Source organism: Bos taurus, chromosome X (assembly GCF_002263795.3).
Source record: "Bos taurus isolate L1 Dominette 01449 registration number 42190680 breed Hereford chromosome X, ARS-UCD2.0, whole genome shotgun sequence".
Classification (NCBI taxonomy): Eukaryota; Metazoa; Chordata; class Mammalia; order Artiodactyla; family Bovidae; genus Bos; species Bos taurus.
The window spans coordinates 73,850,752-73,868,384 of NC_037357.1; the positions used below are offsets into that span (position 1 = coordinate 73,850,752).

At 39.4% G+C, this 17,633-nt stretch overlaps 1 pseudogene; it reads left to right on the top strand.

Moving 5' to 3' along the window:
- LOC101905052 (ubiquitin-conjugating enzyme E2 variant 1-like) overlaps nt 1-3,746 on the top strand; it is a 45,777-nt pseudogene extending 42,031 nt beyond the window's left edge.
- Nucleotides 3,747-17,633: the final 13,887 nt, after the last annotated feature.

Below are 17,633 nucleotides of genomic sequence, written 5' to 3' on the forward strand. Positions count from 1 at the left end.
TAAAGAATTTTTAAAAGAAAAGTGTATTTTATTAACATTAATCTATAAAATGCAATTTTATTTAATTCATATTACAAAATTAATCAAAATTATCAAAAGTTAAATAACACCTGTATTTGAGGGTTTTGTTCAACCAAAATTTGCACAATTTTAAAACTGCAAACAAAACATTTTCAGGCTTTCTAGATCATTGTTATGAGACCCAAGAATCCACAGGACGTACATTAAACCACCAGCTTAACACATGTCTTTTCCTTGGGTTGTTGTTGTTGTTGTTCAGTCACTCAGTATTGTCCAACTCTATGCAACCCCATGGACTGCAGCCTTCCAGGCTTTCCTGTCCTTCACCATCACCCGGAGTTTGCTCAAACTAATGTCTGTTGCGGAGAAGGCAATGGCACCCCACTCCAGTATTCTTGCCTGGAAAATCCCATGGACAGAAGAGCCTGGAAGGCTGCAGTCTATGGGGTCACTGAGTGTTGGACACGACTGAGTGACTTCACTTTCACTTTTCACTTTCATGCATTGAAGAAGGAAATGGCAACCCACTCCAGTGTTCTTGCCTGGAGAATCCCAGGGATGGGGGAGCCTGGTGGGCTGCTGTCTATGGGGTCGCACAGAGTCGGACATGACTGAAGTGACTTAGCATAGCATAGCAATGTCCGTTGAGTTGGTTATCCCATCCACTATCTCGTCCTCTGTCATCCCCTTCTCCTCCTACCTTTAATCTTTCCCAGCATCGCATCAGGTGGCCAAAGTATTGGAGCTTCAGTTTCAGCATCAGTCCTTCCAATGAAAATTCAGGGTTGATTTCCTTTAGAACTGACTAGTTTGATATCCTTGCAGTCCAAGGGACTCCAGAGAGTTCTGTAGCACCACAGTTCAAAAGCATCAATTCTTTGGCACTCAGCCTTCTTTATGGTCCAACTCTCACATTGGTACACGACTACTGGAAAAACCATGGCTTTGACTATATAGAACTTTGTTGCCAAAGTAACATCTCTGTCTTTTAATATGCTGTCTAGGTTTGTCATAGCTTTTCTTCCAATGAGCAAAAGTAATTCACCATTTAATAAAGAACTCCAAAGAAAGGTCTTTAAGAAGTGAATGAATAAATGTTTAACAGAGAAATTGCAGACAGTAGAACCTCTTTAAAAATGTCAAAGCACTGAGGGTAGTGTGGGTGGCAGATGATTTGAAAATAAATATCATACTAAATATTATAATTTTATATCTAAAAAAATGAAATGGACCCTATTGTTTTATAGTATAGAATACAAAATAAAGCCTGGCAAAAGCTTCCTGGCTAGTGGGGTATATGAAAATGATAGGACATAATTATTAAAGACAGCAACATTGTTGTAGCTATGTCATGTCTGACTCTTTTACAACCCCATGGACTGTAGACCACCAGGCTCCTCTGTCCATGGAATTCCCCAGGCAAGAATACTGGAATGGGCTGCCATTTCCTTCTCCAGGGAATCTTCCTGACTAAGGGGTCAAACCTGCATCTCCTACATCGGCAGGCAGATTCTTTACCACTGAGCTGCTAAGGAAGCCCAGAGAGCAATGTTTCCCTTACCAAAAAGCCATATCAAAATTCTGGTGGGGACATTAAATTTGTATGTTTATAATCTAGAGGCATGAGAATTATAAAGGATGAAAACACTATTTTAAAGCAAAAAGTGTTCTTAATAATAGCATTAAATTTGATGCAGCTTTGAGAGTGCATGATTGCCAACTTATCACCATCCAAATTAACATGAAGTGTTGTATGTCCCTAAGGAAAGGGTTTATATGGGAGGAACCATGGACAAAGCAGTATTCAGGGAACAAGGTTATGCACTGGAAGTGAGGGTTCAGATAAAAAGGTAGACTGGTGCTACCAAGAGCCCACTAAGTAAACTTTCTCAGTATATACATTATACACTGGGTTATGAAATCAACCAAAATTTTTTTTCTTTAACAAAATAATTTATTGGTTTTGGATCACAAAATATAGGGAAGACACGAGGGCGATGCCTGTGACCCCTTGGCTGGAACTTCTCTTCCAGAGACACTTTTTGGGCATTCTCTCACATCCTAACAGCTGCAGAGTATAGTATCCAACCACGTGGGAAGCATGAACAGACTCCCTTTAAGTCATGCCAATCCCTTCCAATAGTCTTCCAGCTCACTTCTGCCAATATTGCAACTGGACTGGTTGAAAACCAACCAAATTTTTTAAATCAATCTTGATGCAACATTTAATTACTGATATGCATTCTAATAGCACCATCTTGTGGAATATAGTTGAAATTCATGCATGTCTTTAGGTGACTGCTCAGTCAGTGGTTCTCAAAGTGTGGTTCGTGGACCTCTGGTGATACTTAAGACATATTCAGGGAGTCCAGCTAATTTCATAATAATACTAATATGTCATTTGCCTTTTTCAATGTGTTGGATTTGTACTGATGCAACTAGTGAGTAAAGCTATGGACACTTTAGCATGAATCATGGCAATGGTCCCAAATTATATTCTTCATTGCTATGCATTTAAGGAAAACCAAAAGCTTTTTCTACTTAAGAGTTTCCTTATGATGAAGTATCAAGAAAAAATGGGGTGACACTGCTGAAAGACTCAATGTACAGCAATTCAATTTGTACACTTTGCTTTTAAGAAATTCCTCCAAGAACCGAGTGAAATGAAGTCGCTCAGTCATGTCCGACTCTTTGTGACCCCATGGACTGTAGCCTGTCAGATTTCTCCATCCATGGAATTTCCCAGGCAAAATACTGGAGTGGGTTGCCATTTCCTTCTCCAGGGGATCTTCCCGACCCAGGGATCGAACCTGGGTCTCCAGCACTTCAGGCAGACTTTTTACCATCTGAGCTATCAGGGAATCCCTCTAGGAATTGAGGAATCTCTGCAAATAGCAGACATTTGTGAGCATTGCAGATAAGAAGCTTGTATTTTAATTTTCCCTCCTCCACCCATTAGCTTCAAGATTCAGGATTTTGAATCTCTGTAAAGGGGCTATATCTAGGAGTTGAAAAGTTGTGAGGATTAAAAGCTGGATATAATGGCCTGTTTAAGTTGACTCTGCTAGTGCCCTCCCTTCCCCCCTGTGCCAAAGTCCCTTGTAATTTTTGACTGTTAGAAAAACCTGAAGAAGGCCAGAAAGAAAGAGGAGATTTCACAGTTAGCTGTGGTCTAGAAAATGATGAACATATGACAGAAGATGGAAAGGGATAGTAACTGTTTATGAAAAATAGATATATAGCCTTAAAACAGAACGTGGACCCAAATATCCAGAATCACTCTCTTTTGTAAGATTTGTAACAAAAATAGTATGAATGTAATTAATAGTTCTAATGGAGTGGTGAGTCAAAGAACCACCTTGGTGCTAGCAAATGGCAGAATTCCTTTTGCATCAAAGTGGTCTTGCAAAAGCTTTATTGATGTCAAAGAGCTTAAAGGGGCTTCCCTGATGGCTCAGATGGTGAAGAATCTGCCTGCAATGCAGGAGACCCAGGTTTGATCCCTGGGTTGGGAAGATCCCCTGGAGAAGGGAATGGCAACCCAGTCCAGTATTCTTGCCTACAGAATTCCATGGACAGAAGAGCCTGGTGGTCTACAGTTCATGGGGTTGCAAAGAATTGGACATGATTGAGTGACTAACACTTTCACTTTTAAGACTTCAATGATGTCTAAATAAAATATAATAATTCCCCAGCCACCTGAAGGATAATGTTACAGCAACTAATCAAAAAGAAAAACCACAGCCTCACTCCTCAGTTATATTTAAACTGTCTTTATTTTCCACAATCATAATTTTTAATGATATGCCTTGTAGACCTCAAAATACTGGAAAGAAAGTTCTCATTCAAAGGCAATTGTGTGTTCTAGTTTCATTCTTTTACACATGGCTGACCAGTTTTCTCAGCACCACTTGTTGAAAAGACTGTCTTTTCTCTATTATATATATTTTACCTCATTTGTTAAAGATAGCTGTCCATAGGTGTATGGATTTATCTCCAGGCTTTATATATTGTTTCATTGATCTATATTTCTATTTTTGTGCAAGTACCATACTATCTTGATGGCTATACTATAGTATAGACCTGACTTGCCTCTTGAGAAACCTGTATGCAGGTCAAGAAGGAAGAGTTGGAACTGCACATGGAACAACAGACCGGTTCCAAATAGGAAAAGGAGTACATCAAGGCTGTATATTGTCACCCTGCATATTTAACTTCTATGCAGAGTACATCCTGAGAAACTCTGGGCTGGAAGAAGCACAAGCTGGAATCAAGATTGCCAGGAGAAATCTCAATAAGCTCAGATATGCAGATGTCACCACCCTTATGGCAGAAAGTGAAGAGGAACTAAAAAGCCTCTTGATGAAAGTGAAAGAGGCAAGTGAAAAAGTTGGCTTAAAGCTCAATGTTCATAAAACTAAGATCATGGCATCTGGCCCCATTACTTCATCAAAAATAGATGGGGAAACACTGGAAACGGTGTCAGACTTTATACTGGGGGGCTTCAAAATCACTGCAGATGGTGATTGCAGCCATGGAATTAAAAGACACTTACTTCTTGGAAGGAAAGTTATGACCAACCTAGATAACATATTAAAAAGCAGAGACATTACTTTGCCAACAAAGGTCTGTCTAGTCAAGGCTATGGTTTTTCCAGTGGTCATGTATGGATGTGAGAGTTGGACTGTGAAGAAAGCTGAGCACTGAAGAATTGGTGCTTTTGAACTGTGGTGTTGGAGAAGACTGTTGAGAGTCCCTTGGACTGCAAGGAGATCCAATCAGTCCATTCTAAAGGAGATCAGTCCCGGGTGTTCATTGGAAGGACTGATGCTAAAGCTGAAAATCCAATACTTTGGCCACTTCATACGAAGAGTTGACTCATTGGAAAAGACTGATGCTGGGAGGACCGGGGCCAGGAGGAGAAGGGGATGACAGAGTATGAGATGCCTGGATGGCATCACCAATTCGATGGACATGAGTATGGGTGAACTCTGGGAGTTGGTGATCGACAGGGAGGCCTGACGTGCTGTGATTCATGGGGTCGCAAAGAGTCAGACACGACTGAGGGACTGAACTGAACTGAACTGAATTGAACTGAGTCTGTATATAGTATAGACTGAAGTCAGGAAAGCTGATTCCTCCTGTGTCATTCTTCTTTCTCAAGATTGCTTTGGTTATTCAGCTATTCAGTATTGTATATTTGTATATCAGTTCAGTTCAGTTCAGTCACTCATTCGTGTCTGACTCTTTGCCACTCCATGAATCGCAGCATGCCAGACCTCCCTGTCCATCAACAACTCCCCGAGTTTACCCAAACTCATGCCCGTCGAGTTGGTGATGCCATCCAGCCGTCTCATCCTCTGTCGTCCCCTTCTCCTCCTGCCCCCAATCACTCCCAGCATCATCCAAGACCCTGATGTCAACTCTTCGCATGAGGTGGCCAAAATACTGGAGTTTCAGCATCAGTCCTTCCAATGAACACCCAGGACTGATCTCCTTTAGGATGGACTGGTTGGATCTCCTTGCACTCCAAGGGACTCTCAACAGTCTTCTCCAACACCACAGTTCAAAAGCATCAATTCTTCAGTGCTCAGCTTTCTTCACAGTCCAACTCTCACATCCATACATGACCACTGGAAAAACCATAGCCTTGACTAGACGGACCTTTGTTGGCAAAGTAATGTCTCTGCTTTTGAATATGCTATCTAGGTTGCTCATAACCTTCCTTCCAAGGAGTAAGTGTCTTTTAATTTCATGGCTGCAATCACCATCTGCGGTGATTTTGGAGCCAAAAAAAAAAAAAAAAGTCTGACACTTTCCAATGTTTCCCCATCTATTTTTGATGAAGTGATGGGACCAGATGCCATGATCTTAGTTTTCTGAATGTTGAGCTTTAAGCCAGCTTTTTCACTCTCGTCTTTCATCAAGAGGCTTTTTAGTTCCTCTTCATTTTCTGCCATAAGGGTGGTGTCATCTGACATATCTGAGGTTATGTCATCTGACATATCTGAGGTTATTGATATTTCTCCCAGCAATCTTGATTCCAGCTTGTGCTTCTTCCAGCCCAGAATTTCTCATAATGTAGTCTGCATATAAATTAAATAAGCAGGGTGACAATATACAGTCTTGACATACTCCTTTTCCTATTTGGAACCAGTCTGTTGTCCAATGTCCAGTTCTAACTATTGTTTCCTGACCTGCATACAGGTTTCTCAGGAGGCAGGTCAGGTGGTCTGGTATTCCCATCTCTTTCAAAATTTTCCAGTTTTTTGTGATCCGCACAGTCAAAGGCTTTGGCATAATCAATAAAGTAGAAATAGATGTTTTTCTGGAGGTCTCTTGCTTTTGAAATGATCCAGCGGATGTTGGCAATTTGATCTCTGGTTCCTCTGCTGCCGGGGTCCAGCCCCGGTGGATCCAGGGAATTCGAAGCGGGGACGGCGTCGGCGAGGATCAGGAAACAATTGCTTAATTAAACGTTAATTAAGGATATAAAGAGTAATAGAATGAGGATAGCTCAGTGAGGAAATTCAGTGGAGAAAAGAGGCTGAATAATTCAGCCAGAAGGTAAGAGAAAGAACGACATGGTGAGACAAAGTTTCAGTGAACAAGGCCCACACTTTATTTTCCAAAGTAGTTTTTATACCTTAAGTTATGCATAGAGGATAATGGGGGAAGGGGTAGAGTCATGCAGTAAGCCAGGCTTTCTTCCTGCAGACTTATCATATGCAAAAGCTTAGGTGATTTGCATCATCTTCTGGCCCGGAGGCCTTTTTCTCTAAAGGTGATTATTCTAAAGTCAGGCGCCAGCCTCCAAAAAGCATTAGATAAAGTTGCATTCCTACAGAGCAAAGGTGTGGTGGGCTATAACAAGAAAAAGAATTAATTCAAGGGTCCCAGGTTACAAACATTAAAGCTACTATTTACACTAATTATATTAATCAATACACTGCCAGGAACACAGCAGGTAAGGGATATGGAGATTTAGCAGCAAACATTGGCCCAACAAGTGAAATCCCTTCACCAATACAATTTCTAATCAATCTTTTAACTGCTCAAAGGAATCTGTATTTAGACAGTTTAGAACATCTCATGCCTCTCACAGTTTGGAGGCTCTGAGCAATCACATGTGGCCGGAAAAACCTATTCAGGCAGGCTAGAGGACTTCCAAGGGAGTTTGTAGGTTGAAACACTGTCACACCCAGGAATTATTAACTGGAGCTGTAAGCTAACTCTTTTTTCAGAGAGGTAGTGGGGGACAGCCCCCTGTAAAGTCAGAGGTGTAGGTGAAAGCACAAAGCAGAAAGTAGGCAGACTCTGGTTTTGGGGGTAGATTGCTCGAGAATTTCCAGGGAGACTCCTGAGGCTTGATCCCGCCTTTGCGTATGCCAAGCCTCCTTCCTCATGACCTTTGCCAGGGGCGGAGCTCGCTCCCCGCACTCTGCCTTTTCTAAAACCAGCTCTAACATCTGGAAGTTCATGGTTCACATATTGCTGAAGCTTGGCTTGGAGAATTTTGAGCATTACTGTACTAGCGAGTGAGATGAGTGTAATTGTGCGGTAGTTTGAGCATTCTTTGACATTGCCTTTCTTTGGGATTGGAAAAAAAACTGACCTTTTCCAGTCCTGTGGCCACTGCTGAGTTTTCCAAATTTGCTGGCATATTGAGTGCAGCACAGTATTTGGCTATTCAGTATAGTGTAGGCTGTATGTCGTATAGGCTGAGGTCAGGAAAGTTGATTTCTCCTGTTTCATTCTTCTTTCTCAAGATTGCTTTGGCTATTCAGGGTCTATTGTGTTTCCATACAAATTGAGAAATTATTTGTTCTAGTTCTGTGAAAAATACCATTGGCAGTTTGATAAGGATTGCATTGAATCTATAAATTGCTTTGGGTAGTATAGTCATTTTCACAATATTGATTTTTCCAGTCCTGAACATGGTATATTGCTCCATCTGTGTTGTCTGATTTCTTTCATCTGTGTCATAGTTTTCTGCACACAAGTCTTTTGTCTCTTTAGGTAGGTTTATTCTTAAGCATTTTATTCATTTTGTCACAGTCATGAGTGGACTTTTTTCCTTAATTTCTCTTTATGATCTTTCATTGTTAGTGTATAGGAATGTAAAGGATTTCTATGTGTTAATTTTATATCCTGTGACTTTACTATATTCATTGATTAGTTCTATTAATTTTCTGGTGGTATCTTTAGGGTTTTCTATGTAGAGAATCATGTCATCTGCAAACAGTGAGAGTTTTACTTCTTTTACAATCTGGATTCCTTCTACTTTTTTTTCTTCTCTGATTTCTGTGGTAAGATTTCCAAAACTATTTTTAATAATAATGGTGAGAATGGGCACCCTTGTCTTGTTTCTGATCTTAGAGGGAATGCTTTCAGTTTTTCGCTGTTGAAGATAATATTTTCTGTCTGTTTGTTATATATGGCCTTTATTATGTTGAGGTATGTTTCTTCTGTGTTTGCTTTCTGGAGAGGTTTTATCATAAATGTGTGTTGAATTTTGTCAAAGATTTTCTCTCAATCTATTGAAATTATCATATGGTTTTTATCTTTCAATTTTTTGATATGCTGTATCACATTGATTGATTTGCATATGTTGAAGCAACCTTGCATCCCTGGAATAAAGCCCACTTGATTATGATATATGACCTTTCTAAAATATTGTTGGATTTTGTTTGCTAGAATTTTGTTGAACATTTTTGCATCTATGTTTCTATGTTTGTCAGTGATATTTGGCTTGCAATTTTCTTTCTTTTTTTTGTGTGGCATCTGTGTCTGGTTTTGGTATCAGTGTGATGGTGGCCTCGTAGAATGAGTTTGGGAGCTGTCCTTCCTCTGCAATTTTCTGGAAGAGTTTGAGTAGGATAGGTGTTAGCTCTTCTGTAAATTTTTGGTAGAATTCACCTGTGAAGCCTTCTGGTCCTGGACTTTTGCCTGTTGGAAAATTTTTTATTACAGCTTCAATTTCCGTGCTTGTGATTGGTTGGTTCATATTTCCTATTTCTTCCTGGTTCCATTTTGGAAGGTTACACTTTTCTAACAATTTGTCCATTTCTTCCAAGTTGTCCTTTTTATTGGCATAGAGCTTCTCATAGTAGTCTCTTACGATATTTTGTATTTCTGTGTTGTCTGTTGTTACTTCACTTTTTTATTTCTAATTTTATTGATAAGATTCTTCTCCTTTTTTTTTTTTCTTGAGTCTGGCTAACATTTTGTCAACTTTTTTTTATCTTCTAAAGAACTAGCTTTTAGTTTTCCTGATCTTTGCTATAGTCTCCTTCATTTCTATTTCATTTATTTCGGTTCTGATCTTTATAATTTCTTTCCTTCTACTAACTTTGGGGATTTTTCTGCTCTTCTTGTTGCTTTATATGTTAGATTAGGTTGTTTATTTGATTTCTCTTAGTTTCTTACGGAGAAGGCAATGGCACCCCACTCCAGTACTCTTGCCTGGAAAATCCCATGGACAGAAGAGCCTGGAAGGCTGCAGTCCATGGGGTCGCTGAGGGTCGGACACAACTGAACGACTTCACTTTCACTTTTCACTATCATGCATTGAAGAAGGAAATAGCAACCCACTCCAGTGTTCTTGCCTGGAGACTCCCAGGGACAGGGGAGCCTGGTGGGCTGCCATCTACGGGGTCACACAGAGTTGGACACGACTGAAGCAACTTAGCATAGCATAGCATAGTTTCTTAAGGTAGGCTTGTATTGGTATGAACTATCCTCTTTAGGATTGCTTTTATTGCATCGCATAGGCTTTGAGTTGCTGTGGTTTCATTGTAATTTGTTTCCAGGCATACTTTGATTTCCTTTTTTACTTCTTCAGTGATCTGTTTGTTGTTCAGAAGCATGTTGTTTACCCTTCATGTATTTGTGCTTTTTATAGGTTTTTTCCTGTAGTTGATCTGTAATCTTACAGCATTGTGATCAGAAAAGCTGCTTGAAATTATTTCAATTTTTTAAAATTTACCCAGGCTTGATTTGTACCATAAAATATGATATATTCTGGAGAATGTTCTGTGTGCATGAGGAAAAGGTGAAACCCTTTGTTTTTGAATGAAATTCTCTGTAGAGATCAATTAGGTCCAGCTGGCTCAATATATCATTAAAGCTTGTGTTTCCTTATTAATTTTCTCTCTGTATGATCTGTTCATTTGTTTGAGTGGGGTATTAAAGTCTCCCATTATTATTGTATTACTGTTGATTTCCCCTTCAATAGTTGTTAGCATTTGCCTTATGTATTGAGGTGCTCTTATGTTGGGTGCCTATATATTACTTATTTTGTCTTCTTCTTAGATTGATTGATCATTATGTAGTGTCCTTCTTTGTCTCTTATAACATTCTGTATTTAAAGTCTCTTTTATCTGATATGAGTATCGCTATCCCCCTTTCTTTTGGCTTCAGTTTGCATGAAATATCTTTTTCCAGCCCCTCACTTTCAGTCTGTATGTGTCCCTAGGTTTTAAGTGGGTCTCTTGTAGACAACATATATAGGAATCTTGCTTCTATATCCATTCAACCAGTCTCTTTCTATTGGTTGGAGCATTTAACCCATTTACATTTATGGTAATCATTGAAAAGTACGATCCACTTACCATTTACTTTATTGTTTTGGGTTTGTTTTTATTTACCATCTGTTGAAGAGCTGGTTTGGTGGTGTTGAATTCTCTAAGCTTTAGCTTATCTGTAAAGCATTTGATTTCTCCTTCAAATCTGAATGAAATCCTTGATGGGTAGAGTATTCTTGATTGAAGGCTTTTCCCTTTCATCACTTTAAGTATATCCTACCATTCCCTTCTGCCCTGCCGTGTTTCTATTGAAAGACCAGCTGTTATCCTTATGGGGATCCCCTTGTACGTTATTTGTTGTTTTCCCCTTGCTGCCTTTCATATTTGTTCTTTGTGTTTAATTTGTGTTAGTTGATTAATATGTGTCTTGGTGTGTTTCTCTTTGGGTTTATCCTCTATGGGATTCTCAGCCCTTCATGGACTTGAGTGGCTGTTTCCTTCCATGTTTTAGGGAAGTTTTTGACTATTATCTCCTCAAATATTTTATCATGCCCTTTCCTTTTGTCTTCTTCTGGTGTACCTATGACTAGAGTGTTAAGGTGCTTAACATTTTCCCAGAGGTCTCATTTCTTTTTGTTTATTCTGCTTTGTTTCAGTTAATTCCACCATTCTATCTTCTGGCTCACATATCCTTTCTTCTGCCTCAGTTACTCTACAGTTGGTTCCCTCCAGAGTGGTTTTAGTCTCAATTACTGTGTTCCTCATTGCTGATTGACTATTCTTTATATCTTCTCAGTCTTTGTTATGCATTTCTTGCATTCCCTCAGTCCATGCCTCCAATCTATTTATTCAAGCCTCCATTTTGTTTTCAAGCTTTTGGATTATCTTTACTATTAGTATTCTGAATTCTTATTCAGGTAGACTCCTGAATAAGTTTGATCTGGTGGGTTTTTACTATATTCCATCACCTGCTGGATATTTCTCTGTATTTTCATTTTGTTTAGTTTGTTGTGTTTGAGGTCCCCTTTCTGCAAGCTGGAGTGAACTCTAGTTCCTCTCAGTTGTGAAGTCTGCTCTCTCTGGGTGGTGTTGGACTAGTGCTTTGTGGAGGTTTCCTGGTTGGAGGGACTTGTGCATGTGTCCTGGTGGATGGAGCTGAATCTTGTCTTCCTGGAGGGCAGTGCAGTGTCCAGTAGTGAGTTCTCAGTTGTCTACCACCTTACTTGCCTCTTGAGAAACCTGTACACAGGTCAGGAAGCAACAGATAGAACTGGACATGGAACAACAGACTGGTTCCAAATAGGAAAAGGAGTAGGCCAAGGCTGTATATTGTCACCCTGCTTATTTAACTTATATGCAGAGTACACCATGAGAAACGCTGGTCTGGAGGAAATACAAGCTGGAATCAAGATTGCCAGGAGAAATATCAATAACTTCAGATATGCAGATGACATCACCCTTATGGCATGAAGTGAAGAAGAACTAAAGAGCCTCTTGACGAAAGTGAAAGAGGAAAGTGAAAAAGTTGGCTTAAAGCTAAACATTCAGAAAACTAAGATCATAGCACCTGGTCCCATCATTTCATCAAAAATAGATGGGGAAACTGTGGCTGACTTTATTTTTTGGGGCTCCAAAATCACTGCAGATGGTGATTGCAGACATAAAATTAAAAGACGCTTACTCCTTGGAAGGAAAGTTATGAGCAACCTAGACAGCATATTAAAAAACAGAGACGTTACTTTGTCAACAAAGGTCCATCTAGACAAGGCTATGGTTTTTCCAGTAGTCACGTATGGATGTGAAAGATGCACTATAGAGAAAGCTGAGCACAGAAGAATTGATGCTTTTAAACTGTGGTACTAGAGAAGACTGTTGAGAGTCCCTTGGACTGCAAGGAGATCCAACCAGTCCATCCTAAAGGAGATCAGTCCTGGGTTTTCATCAGAAGGACTGATGTTGAAGCTGAAGCTCCAATACTTTGGCCACCTAATGTAAAGAGCTGACTCATTTGAAAAGACCCTGATGCTGGAAAAGATTGAAGGCAGGAGGAGAAGGGGACAACAGAGGATAAGATGGTTGGATGGCATCACTGAATCAATGGACATGAGTTTGGGTGAGCTCCAGGTGTTGGTGATGGACAGGGAGGCCTGGCGTGCTGCAGTTCATGGGGTCACAAAGATTCGGACACGACTGAGCAGCTGAGCTGAACTGACCTGAACTGATGGGTTTGATATGTCTTTGGGCAGCCGGTCATATTGTGAAGTGTTGTGTTCCTGTTTTGTTGGAAGATTGGAGTGAAATGTCCTGCACTGAAACTTGCTGGTTCTTGAGTTGAGCTCAGTCTCAGTGTAGGTATGGAGGCTTTTGGGTGGGCTCTCCTCTTTTAATGTTCCCTGGTGTCAGGAGTTCTCTGATCATCCAATGTCTTGAAGTTGAGTCTCCTGCCTCTGGGTTTCAGTCCCAATCTCTTACAGTAGCAACAAAACTCAAGCCATACAACAAAGAAGACAAATTCCCTAGGTTTATGATGAAGCAACTCTCCACAGCCAGGAATACCCAAAGAGATTCCCAGAGTTATATAGAGAACAGAAGACAGAGAAAGGAGAAATAGGTGACAAGGAGAAAAAGGAGAGTAAAAAGAGAGCAATCAAGTTAATAATCAAATCACTAAGTGAAAAATGGATATTGAAAACCAAAAACTAAAATAAAAATTAGATTCCCCAAAATACAATAAAAAACAAAATATTGAACACAAAAACTAAAAAATATGCAATTTATTTAGAAAATAAGGTGTTTTTTTCAAGAAAGGAAAAAGTAGGCTATAAAAATAGAAACAGTTCTATGAAGACCTACAAGACCTTCTAGAACTAACACCCAAAAAAGATGTCCTTTTAATTATAGGGGAATGAAATGAAAAATCTGGAAGTCAGAGGATTAGATGGTTGGATGGCATCACCAACTCGATGGACATAAGTCTGAGCAAGCTCCGGGAGTTGGTGATAGACAGGGAAGCCTGGCATGCTGCAGTCCCTGGAGTCACAAAGAGTTGGACACGACTGAGTGACTGAACTGAACTCAACCGGAAAATAGAAAAGTAATAAAAACCTTGTTAGGACAGTATTAGGGGAAAATGAGAAAAAAGTCAGGGGAAGAAAGGAAATAAAGATTTAAAAAAATCAGAATAAATACTTTGCAACTCTAAAAACTAATAAAATGAAAATTAAAACTAATAATAAAATTTTAAAATATTATAGGAGGTGGGAAGTATATACACAGTGGTTTTGAGGAATGTTCATGTGATTCCTCCATTTTCCTGCTCCTGTCAAATTGCCCACTGAGAAAGTCCTCCAATATATCTAGGAAGGTCTTTGGAACTGTTGTGATCAGAGTGGTTGGTTGTAGTTCAGTCTCAGATCTTCTGTTGTTCTGACTTGTACTTGCTCTCAAATTCTACAGTTTCCCCTAAAGTGCACAGTCTCAGTTTAACGGCAGGATTTTAATCTCCTGCACCTGCCACTTCTAAAGTGGTTCATCCTTTGCTTTCGTCACACTTCTGCATTTTTTTTTTTTTTTGGAGGGGAGTTGCCTCTGCTTGCAAATCTGTCTTGTGTCTGATCTCTGCCCTGACATGAGGGGGGCAAAAGTGGGCACTTATTCAGGCTCACTTGCTCAACTGTGCTGTGGAGAGGGAAGGACACTGCAAACATCACTGGTGTGTGTGTCAGGATCACTCATTGCAGCTAGACCACACAGGGGTCACCACAGCCCAAGGTGGGCATGCACCTCCCATAAGACTCTTGACAGAGCCAAGTCATTCGGGCTCCCAGCTGAGCTGTAAGGGCACAGTCCCAGGAGGGACATGTGCTTCCCCAGGGGAGCTGGTATCAGGCTGTGACCCTCCTGGAAGATCCAAGTGTCCAGGATCTCAGGAAGACATGAATAGTAACTGGAAGCCTCACAGCTTTATGGCAGATGCAGTCTCTGGAGTCAAGATTGTAGAGGCCCCTTGCCTTCCACCTCTGGCAGTTGTACACCTGCTTCTCTGCCTCTGGAACCATAGACAGCAGCAGGCTCACCCGACTTTGGTATTTGCTAAGGCGCAGTCTTTTGTTCTGTGAGCACACTAGGAGTTAGAGTGCAGTGTTAGAGGTTTCCTGAGGGAGTGATCTTTTGTTTCTCATGGTTCCAGGGTTTCCCCCTTTCCTGTCTGTGCTGTGTCACATTAGCCCCCTCAGAGAGTCTTCAAGGCATTCAACCCCAGCCCTTTCCCTGAGGACTGACCCATGCAGCCAGCACCTCCATAGCCATCCCTATATGTTTTCACTTATAATTGATATCTAGAAACACAGAACTCATTTTAACAGAGTACATTGATAGTTACCAGGATATAGAGGTGGAACAAATAGGGAAATATTTTTCAAAGAGTACAAACTTTCAGCTATAAGATGAATGAATTTCAAGTTACTAATGTACATGTTGGCTATAGTTGACAATATTGTATTGTACACTTGAAAGTTACTATGAGAATATATCTTAAATGTACTTAGCATAATAAAAAATGGTAATTATACAAGGTGATGGATGAGTTAACTATATTGTAGTTAACATTTTACAATACTTACATGTATCAAATCATCACACTGTACACCTTAAATTTACACAATATTACATATCAGTTATATCTCAATAAACCTGGAAAAATTGATGATATTAATATCAACAAATTACAGACTTCATCTTGTTTCCCCATAGAACCAATAAAAAGTAATAAAAAAAAAATGGCTAACACCACCTTATAAGAACACTGAAAACAGCAGAATGTTTACAGCAACCAAGCATATGGCCAATCAAGAAAAAGCCACAATCAAAATCATAGGAAATTTTGTAGCACTTTTGTTTGCTCTTGCCTACTACCTCATCTTCACAGCAAAGTCTTCATCTGGAGGAGGTGGTAGCCCAGTTCCCAATTTTTCACCTCAACCTAAGAGGAACATAGCAGACCCAATCTGCAATATTCTACGCTGGCTAAGTGATGTGTAAATGACAGTTTTGTTTGCCTACCTGAAATATCAGGCAAGGGAAAGAGTAGTATTATTCAAATCTCAGGTAGCCAGAGCAGCACAGACTTCTTGCAAGCAATCAGCCTTTCATGTCCACAGATTCTACATCCACAAATTAACCAGTCGTAAATTGAAAATAGTCACAAAAATTCCAAAAAGCAAAGCTTGAAGTTGTCACATGTAGGCAAATATTTGCATAGCATTTACATTATATCTATAACTATTTACAGAGTATTTACATTGTATTAACTATTACAGTAATCTAGAGATGATTTAAGTTTAGAAAACAATTGCATACATTATATGCAAATAATATGCTATTTTATATAAGAAATTTGAGCATCCACAGGTTTTGCTATCTATGGGTGTCCTGAAACCAAATCCTCACAGAGACTGAAGGAGGAATTTACTGCATAAAGACTAAGATACTTAGATACCTGGGACAAGAGTTGATGAGTTGTACTACTATGTTATATATAAAAAGGTATCCATCCAATTCCTCCATGAAATCGTAGAGAGCTGGGTTGAGTTACATATAATATTCTAACCTATTGGAAGTTGTTTTCTCTTCTGCCTTAGATTTTAGGCTGGGCGAACTAGTAGTTATTGCCGAGGAAAGCTGCAGAGATCACCGCAGATGTCAGGGAAAAGACATTATGGGTGTAGACATAAAATAGATCATCACAGGCCCCAAGGTACATTTGGGGTAAGTCTTCAGCAAATTATAGGAATATAAAAGTGCCTGTGTATAATGGAAAATGGGAAAAACCACAAAGAGGACAAAGCAGAACACATGTTCCAAAAAGACTTTAGAGGATTTTAGCTTTTTCCTCAGGCTGATTACAAAACTCAGAACCAAGGATGAGTCAATTAATGAAGAACTTCCTTAACCCCCTGCCAGCATGCAAACACTAGGGGAGATGGCTGTGTTTTTAAAAGTTGAATTTTCAGCAGTAATGACAACAAAACCTATAAAAAATCTTTTTTATAAAATTATGAGATGGATGAAACTGGAGCCTATTATACAGAGTGAAGTAAGCCAGGAAAAAAAAAAAAAAAACTCCAATACAGTATACCAACACATATATATGGAATTTAGAAAGATGGTAACGATAGCCCTGTATGCAAGACAGCAAAAGAGACACAGATGTATAGAACAGTCTTTTGGACTTTGTGGGGGCGGGGATGATTTGGGAGAATGGCATTGAAACATATATAATATCATATAATAAACGAATCACCAGTCCAGGTTCCATGCAGGATACAGGATGCTTGGGGCTGGTGCATTGGGATGACCCAGAGGGATGGTATGGGGAGGGAGGTGGAAGAGGGGTTCAAATGGGGAACACGTGTACACCTGTTGCAGATTCATGTTGATGTATGGCAAAACCAATAAAATATTGCAAAGTAATTAGCCTCCAATTAAAATAAATAATTTTTTTCAGAGATAAACAATTTTTTCATTTTATTTGTAATAATATACAAGAATATAGTGTGCAAAATTTAGGGGCAACATCATGAAGAAGTGTAATGAACTGAAATCAATTTTATAGCTGTGATTCCTAACCAGAAACACCACTTGGTAAGTAACATGAAAAGCCATGATTGTAGCTCAGAGCAAAAGCAGCTCTATTGCCATTGTGTTTGCTCTCGTTATAGACAGTTGGAGGAAAGTAAAGTGCAAGTGTTGCACTGCTTAAATGCAAAGTCCGCCCCCACCATAGATACGATGACAAAAACGATATTAAGATACGTGGCTGAGGAGATATAGGACACAAAGTTAAAAATACAATGGTGTCAACTGTTAACAGCACCATTACAGTGACAATATCCCAATGCTATTAACTATTTATTAAGTTAGTTAATAAAATAAATAATTTTTAAATAAAAAATTTAAAAAAAACAAAATTAACAATAAAACACACCCATTTAAAAGAAGAAACTAAAGTGAAGCAACCACAACTAAAAAAAAACACAGGATTATCACTTATTAGACAAACTTTAAAGTATCAGATTAGTTCAGTCA